At 42.7% G+C, this 7,711-nt stretch overlaps 1 long non-coding RNA gene across 1 annotated transcript in view; it reads left to right on the top strand.

Annotated features, from left to right (window-relative positions):
- Positions 1 to 7,511, top strand: part of LOC142139667 (uncharacterized) — a 62,852-nt gene extending 55,341 nt beyond the window's left edge. The window contains exon 3 of the long non-coding RNA XR_012688251.1: positions 7,292 to 7,511. This is a non-coding gene — a long non-coding RNA (uncharacterized LOC142139667). The remainder of the gene's footprint in view (positions 1 to 7,291) is intronic.
- Positions 7,512 to 7,711: the final 200 nt, after the last annotated feature.

Here is a 7,711-nt window from a genome sequence, read left to right as displayed (position 1 = left end):
ATGTGTGCATTAGGGAATTTAGACTGTAAGCTCCAATGGGGCAGGGACTGATGTAAATGAGTTCTCTGTACAGCGCTGCAGAATCAGTGGCGCTATATAAATAAATGGTGATGATGATGAAAGTAAGAATGCTTTCAAAAATAGAAATGTTAATAGTTCATTTTTATCAATTAATAAAATGCAATGTGAATGAACAGAAGATAAATGAAATCAATATTTGGTATTACCACCCTTTGCCTTCAAAACAGCATCAATTCTCCTAGGTACACTTGCACACAGTTTTGAAGGAACTCGGCAAGGAGATTGTTCCAAACATCTTGTAGAACTAACCACAGATCTTCTGTGGATGTAGGCTTGCTCAAATCCTTCTGTCTCTTCGTGTAATCCCAGACAGACTCGATGGTGTTGAGATCAGGGCTCTGTGGGGGCCATATAATCACTTCCAGGACATTGGCTGTATGTTTGGGGTCCTTGTCCTGCTGCAGAATAAAGTTGGAGCCAATCAGATGCCTCCCTGATGGTTGCATGATGTAGAAGTAACTGCCTGTATTTCTCAGCATTGAGGGCACCATTAATCCTGACCAAATCCCCAACTGAAATGCAGCCCCTTGCAAGGAACCTCCACCATGCTTCACTGTTGCCCGCAGACCCTCATTACTGTAATGCTCTCCAGCTCTTCGGTGAACAAACTGCCTCATGTTACAGCCAAATATTTCTGACTCATCGGTCCAGAGCACCTGCTGCCATTTTACTGCACCACAGTTGCTATGTTTTCGTGCATAGTCACTTGGCTTTGTTTCCACGTCGAAGGTATGGATTTCGATGAAGACAACTTCTGGCCAGACTTCTCTGTAGAGTAGATGGGTGTACCTGGGTCCAACTGTTATTTTCCAGTTCTGAGATGCAGCCGCAGCTTCGGGAGCAGGCAGCCACCCCGGTGCAGAAGGACAGACACAGGGACGGCGCCTGACATACAGAAACGCCAGTAGATCAGGGAGGAAACTTTTGTCAATTGAGGTACACGTAAAGATTTCTGTATTATGTAACCAATCCCTCAAGTAACTTATAGAAACAGAATTTGACAGCAGCTAAGAACCACTTGGCCCATCTAGTCTGCCTAATATTTTAACCTATGGTAACCTCAAACCCTGTTTGATCCTTTATTCTTTGTAAGGATATCCTTATGTCTATCCCAAGCATTTTTAAACTGCTCTACTGTATTTATCCAATACCACCTCTGATATAGGCTATTCCACTTATCCACTACCCTTTCTGTATAGTAGTTTATTCTCACATTTCCTGTGAACCTACTTCCCCCAGTGTCAGTACATGTCCTCGTGTTCTAATACTTCTCTTCCCCCCAGTGTCAGTACATGTCCTCGTGTTCTAATACTTCTCTTCCCCCCCAGTGTCAGTACATGTCCTCGTGTTCTAATACTTCTCTTCCCCCCAGTGTCAGTACATGTCCTCGTGTTCTAATACTTCTCTTCCCCCCAGTGTCAGTGCATGTCCTCATGTTCTAATACTTCTCTTCCCCCCCAGTGTCAGTACATGTCCTCGTGTTCTAATACTTCTCTTCCCCCCAGTGTCAGTACATGTCCTCGTGTTCTAATACTTCTCTTCCCCCCAGTGTCAGTACATGTCCTCGTGTTCTAATACTTCTCTTCCCCCCAGTGTCAGTACATGTCCTCGTGTTCTAATACTTTTCTTCCCCCCCAGTGTCAGTACATGTCCCCGTGTTCTAATACTTCTCTTCCCCCCAGTGTCAGTACATGTCCTCGTGTTCTAGTACTTCTCTTCCCCCCAGTGTCAGTACATGTCCTCGTGTTCAAATTCTTCTCTTCCTTTGTAGAATGTTTCCCTCCTGCACCTTGTTATAACCCTGGATATATATATGAAAGTTTCCATCATGTCCCCTGTTTCCCTTCTCTGCTACAAACTATACATAATAAAATCTTTTAGTTTTTCCGGGTAAGTTTTGTGCTGTAGGCCATGCACCATTTTAGTTGCCCTTCTTTGTACAGTCTGTAATGTACTTATATCCTTCTGGAGATATGGCCTCCAGAACTGAACACAGTATTCTAGATGAGGCCGTACCAATGACCTATACAGTGGTATTATTACTTCTTTCTTTCTGCTACTGATTCCTCTCCCTATACAACCAAGCATCTGATTTACCTTCCTCATTGCTTTGTTACATTACTTACCTGCCTTTATGTCACCTGAAATAGTGACTCCTAGATCCCTTTCCTCCTCAGTAGTTTCCATTATAGTTCCAATAATACCATATTTAGCCTTTGGGCTTTTGAGACCCAAGTACATGATTTTGCATTTTTTGGCATTAAACTGTTGTTTCCACTCTCTTGACCATTCCTCTAGTCTACCTAGATCATCAATCATTTGTTTTACCCCTCCTGGTGTGTCTACCCTGTTGAATATCTTTGTGTCATCTGCAGTAATATATACTTTCCCTTCAATACCATTTTCAATATTTCCAATAAAGATATTAAAAAGCACTGGTCCAAATAACTCTTTGTTTTCTATCCTGCAACCAATTTGGGCAGGATATAAAGAGCAATATTGGGTAAATTAATCCCCCTATTCATCTTGGATTGCTGGAGTTTGACAAGTCCAATTCTTGTGTTTTTATTATTCCAACTAAACTTAAGGAAAATTTAATCTATTTTAGCAGCATCCGCACGCGTTAACAGTAGAGGTAGAACCTGCAGGGGGTACAACGATTTTGGAAATATCATCAATTTGACAAAATTCACCCTACCCCCACAGGAAAGACACAAGCGACCCCAACTCTGCACCTTATGCTCGATTTTAACGATCATCCTTGTTATATTTAAGTCATATAAAATATGGATATTGTTCTGGAACTGTATACCCAAATACAGGATGGTAGACATGGTCCATGTGATGACAATACCCTTCGGGGAGAGCCCTTACGTAAATAGAGTGCAGTAGATTTTTAAAAATGAACTGGATCCAAACTCAGCAATCTTACTCATTAGGGGCTGAAAGAAACATCGACTGCGAAAGCTGCCTGTTTGATCTCTCTGTTCCCAATCGTTATACCCTGGAGCAGGCTCCAGTTCTGCAGATCTCTAAGCTTGGGGTCTAAGACCAAATGAAAAAGCAACGAAGAGGAAAAAACATATCTGACGCGTCCTTCTAGACATCTCCAACTTTGCCCTTGTGACACTATTGACCAACAAATATGTGGTGGGCGAAGAATAGAAAAATGTAATTAAATCCTAATAGTAATTGCCAAAATGTCTATGGAGAAGGACCTCATGGAGATAGGGCCAAGCAACCGAGTTGAACTCTTTCTGAGCATCCAAACCGAGAGGCGTGTTGGGGGTGGCGCGGGCGGCAGATGCCACAACTGCAGAGGTCGCGGCTCGGTTGCTCTTGACCGAGTGGTGGCCAATGGCAAAGCCATATTGATGAGCCGTCAACAAAGAGGGAAGAATAAACTGTAATCTACTGGCCATTATTTTAGCTAGCAATTTAAAGTCTAGGTTAAGAAGAGCGATGGGGTGATACGAACTCTTCAGCTGAGGACCTTTGCTGGGCTTGGTAATAAGCACCGTATGGCTGTATTGAATGGAGGATAGGCCGGGCGCTCTCTATGTATTTTTCCAAACAACTCTAACGATGTGGGGACCAAAGCTGTCCGCAAGCATTTGTAATATCCTGCGTTATAATAGTGCTCAGTTTTCGTGCAACTGGTGTTCCTATCTGCGTCAGGCCTTCAGTGTTCTATTGAGCCCTATAAATATAAATACAGAATTTGGGAGCAGATTAAAAACTTTTGCCCCATCTAGTCTGTCCACTTTTTATCCCTGATAACCTCAGATTATATTTCATACTTAGAAGCATATACAATTTGCTGCGCACGTTTCCAGGTACTATGGAGCCTAAACATCGCAGAGTTCTCCTCGCAGACCTACAGGGGTGTAGAGAGATCTGCGATGTCACATCATAGCGTAGTGACATCGCGACCGCTCCGGAGGCTGATTGAATATGGCCATAGCATTTCAGATTTAGGATACCCTGATGTCTATCCCATGCATGTATAAATTCCCTTACACCACTGGCCTCAGCTGGGAGACAGGAATATTTTACTAACCTCTATACTACACAGAAAGCATTCTAGTTACTTTTATGCAATATAATGATAAATAATAGCAGAATGTAATGATCCCAGCCCAGAGGTGTCTGCACACTAGATCAAGAATATAATGATCCCAGCCCGGAGCTGTCTGCGCACTAGGGGGTATATTTAAGAAATAACGGTAGTGCACTATCATGCACTTACCGTGTAAATTAGTCCACGATGTCTCCTACTCAAATTTATTAAAGGTGCATCGCAGCAGATATCATGGATATCTGCTGCTTTGCACTCCTTATCATTTTTGCGAGCAGTCACCATACAACAGTATGGTGACTGCTCCTGGCTGCAATCTAACAAGTCCCGAAAAAAATTTTTTTTCGGGAACTTGTTGTGTTAATGTATCCGAATTGAAGAAATCCACTGCTGTCAGCTCTGCTCCGAAGAGCAGAGCTGGACAGCACATGTGTGGAGGGATCACATGATCCCTCCTTGTCACTCAGCGCTCTCTCTCTGCAACTATCGTTGCAGAGACAGAGAGGGGATCTTTGTGCGCATGTCCAGTTCTTGGAACTGGACATGCGCAATTGAAGAATGAAAAGAAGGAGGAGAAGACCTGGAGACAGCGCTTCTGAAGAGGGGGGTAAGTATGTTTTTTTACATCACAGAAACAGCAGTGAGAAATAGTTCAATCCTTATCATTGCGATAAGGATTGAAAACTACTTTTCACTTTATGTGAATATTAAAAATAAATGTGCCCCCTGATCCAGAATATAATGATCCCAGCCCGGAGCTGTCTGCGCACTAGATCCAGAATATAATGATCCCAGCCCGGAGCTGTCTGCGCACTAGATCCAGAATATAATGATCCCAGCCCGGAGCTGTCTGCGCACTAGATCCAGAATATAATGAACCCAGCCCGGAGCTCTCTGCACACTAGACCCAGAATATAATGATCCCAGCCCGGAGGAGTCTGCGCACTAGATCCAGAATATAATGATCCCAGCCCGGAGCTGTCTGCGCACTAGATCCAGAATATAATGACCCCAGCCCGAAGGTATCTGCGCACTAGATCCAGAATATAATGACCCCAGCCCGAAGCTGTCTGCGCACTAGATCCAGAATATAATGATCCCAGCCCGGAGCTGTCTGCGCACTAGATCCAGAATATAATGATCCCAGCCCGGAGCTGTCTGCACACTAGACCCAGAATATAATGATCCCAGCCCGGAGCTGTCTGCGCACTAGATCCAGAATATAATGATCCCAGCCCGGAGCTGTCTGCGCACTAGATCCAGAATATAATGACCCCAGCCCGAAGGTATCTGCGCACTAGATCCAGAATATAATGATCCCAGCCCGGAGCTGTCTGCGCACTAGATCCAGAATATAATGATCCCAGCCCGGAGCTGTCTGCGCACTAGATCCAGAATATAATGATCCCAGCCCGGAGCTGTCTGCGCACTAGATCCAGAATATAATGATCCCAGCCCGGAGCTGTCTGCGCACTAGATCCAGAATATAATGACCCCAGCCCGAAGGTATCTGCGCACTAGATCCAGAATATAATGATCCCAGCCCGGAGCTGTCTGCGCACTAGATCCAGAATATAATGATCCCAGCCCGGAGCTGTCTGCGCACTAGATCCAGAATATAATGACCCCAGCCCGAAGGTATCTGCGCACTAGATCCAGAATATAATGATCCCAGCCCGGAGCTGTCTGCGAACTAGATCCGGAATATAATGATCCCAGCCCGGAGCTGTCTGCGCACTAGATCCAGAATATAATGATCCCAGCCCGGAGCTGTCTGCACACTAGATCCAGAATATAATGATCCCAGCCCGGAGGTGTCTGCACACTAGATCCAGAATATAATGATCCCAGCCCAGAGCTGTCTGTGCACTAGATCCAGAATATAATGATCCCAGCCCGGGGCTGTCTGCGCACTAGATCCAGAATATAATAATCCCAGCCCGGAGCTGTCTGCACACTAGATCCAGAATATAATAATCCCAGCCCGGAGCTGTCTGCGCACTAGATCCAGAATATAATGATCCCAGCCCGGAGCTGTCTGCGCACTAGATCCAGAATATAATGATCCCAGCCCGGAGGTGTCTGCACACTAGATCCAGAATATAATGATCCAGTTGGCTGGCTGTCCTGTTAGGGAATCCTATTAGGACATATGATATCTAAGCTCTGGTAGCACTTGTGTCTGTGCTGTTCACCACATGTGACGGAGGTAACTCTAGACGGAGGCAGCAGAGAGACTTTATTCATACTAACAGAATACATGTGTGTTTGTAGGGCTGGAGGACACAGCTTATAGGAAACTGTTATAAAGTGATTGTATCGTTATAAAAACAGCATCTGACCTGGTATAACTAGAGCCCCTCCGCCCTTCGCAGTCCAAATGGAAAAATCATTTTCTGCCTTTTTCCTTCTATTCAAAACTTTGCATTAAGTTTTAAACAACCAATCTTAGGACATTGACTGGTGATGTAGATGATGGTCTCTGAAGCTGACAATCTAATAAAAAGGATCATAGCCCAGCCTCACCACAGTCATCTCCTCACAGTAGCTTTGGTGATGCCGGACTGCATGTTATTCATCCAGTACATTATACATTATATCACACACTGGCCTAATGACCTGTATGTGTAATACCCTAAAGGTTATAACAATCTGAACCCTGAATTCAACCACTGAAGAAATTATGTTGCATAAACTTTCTTATTCAACTTTCTATACATCACTGAAATATGAAATTCTAACGCCATCACGTTACTTATTTGGGGCTAATATCCAACAGAAAATAGGTCCTTCTACTTGCCCAGCACTTATTTTTAATTCCTTTACGATTGCAAGCTCTGAAGTACAGTCTTTGATCATATTTTTACACTTCCTATGTGTGTCTGACAATCCTAATGTTGGTGCTTTAAAAACCTAGATGATGACAATTAACAATTAACCTTTATTTAGAAATAAATCTATAAAGCGTAATGTCACAAAAGTACAATATTAAATATATCAGCACTGTTACTGTAGCAACCAATAATTATATCGTAATAAAAATGAAGCAATTTCTAAATGATATAAATTGTATTATAATATAAAGTGATTTTTTAACACAACTTTATTGAAATGTTTTAAACTTCATTTTAGACAAAATCTCATTGTAACATTGAACAGACTCTTCCTCAAAACATGACGGAAATAATTGGAAAATCATAAGACATAGATATATCATTTTAACTGTGAAGGGCAGAAACCAGCACCCTGAGCTCTGTGACTGAATTATCTGGTTATTGGACAAGCAGAGTAACCAGCCGTAAGCGAACAAGGTGAAGTAACAATTCCATTACATTTATACATGTCAGTAAAAATACAATGTTCTAGTTATTCAGCATTGCTTCTTGTTTAGATGCTAAGAAATCCCAATTTTTTTGGCAATTTTTTAATAATGTCTGAGTAAAAATGTTGATATTCACTAATTGTTTTATGAAATTATAAGTGAAAAGCGTTTAATTTAGCGCCCAAAAAAATTGAAACATTTCTATAGAAAATTGTGAGATTTCTTTAATT

This window comes from Mixophyes fleayi, chromosome 2 (genome assembly GCF_038048845.1).
Source record: "Mixophyes fleayi isolate aMixFle1 chromosome 2, aMixFle1.hap1, whole genome shotgun sequence".
NCBI classification, from domain to species: domain Eukaryota; kingdom Metazoa; phylum Chordata; class Amphibia; order Anura; family Limnodynastidae; genus Mixophyes; species Mixophyes fleayi.
This window is presented reverse-complemented; position numbering and strand designations above follow the sequence as displayed.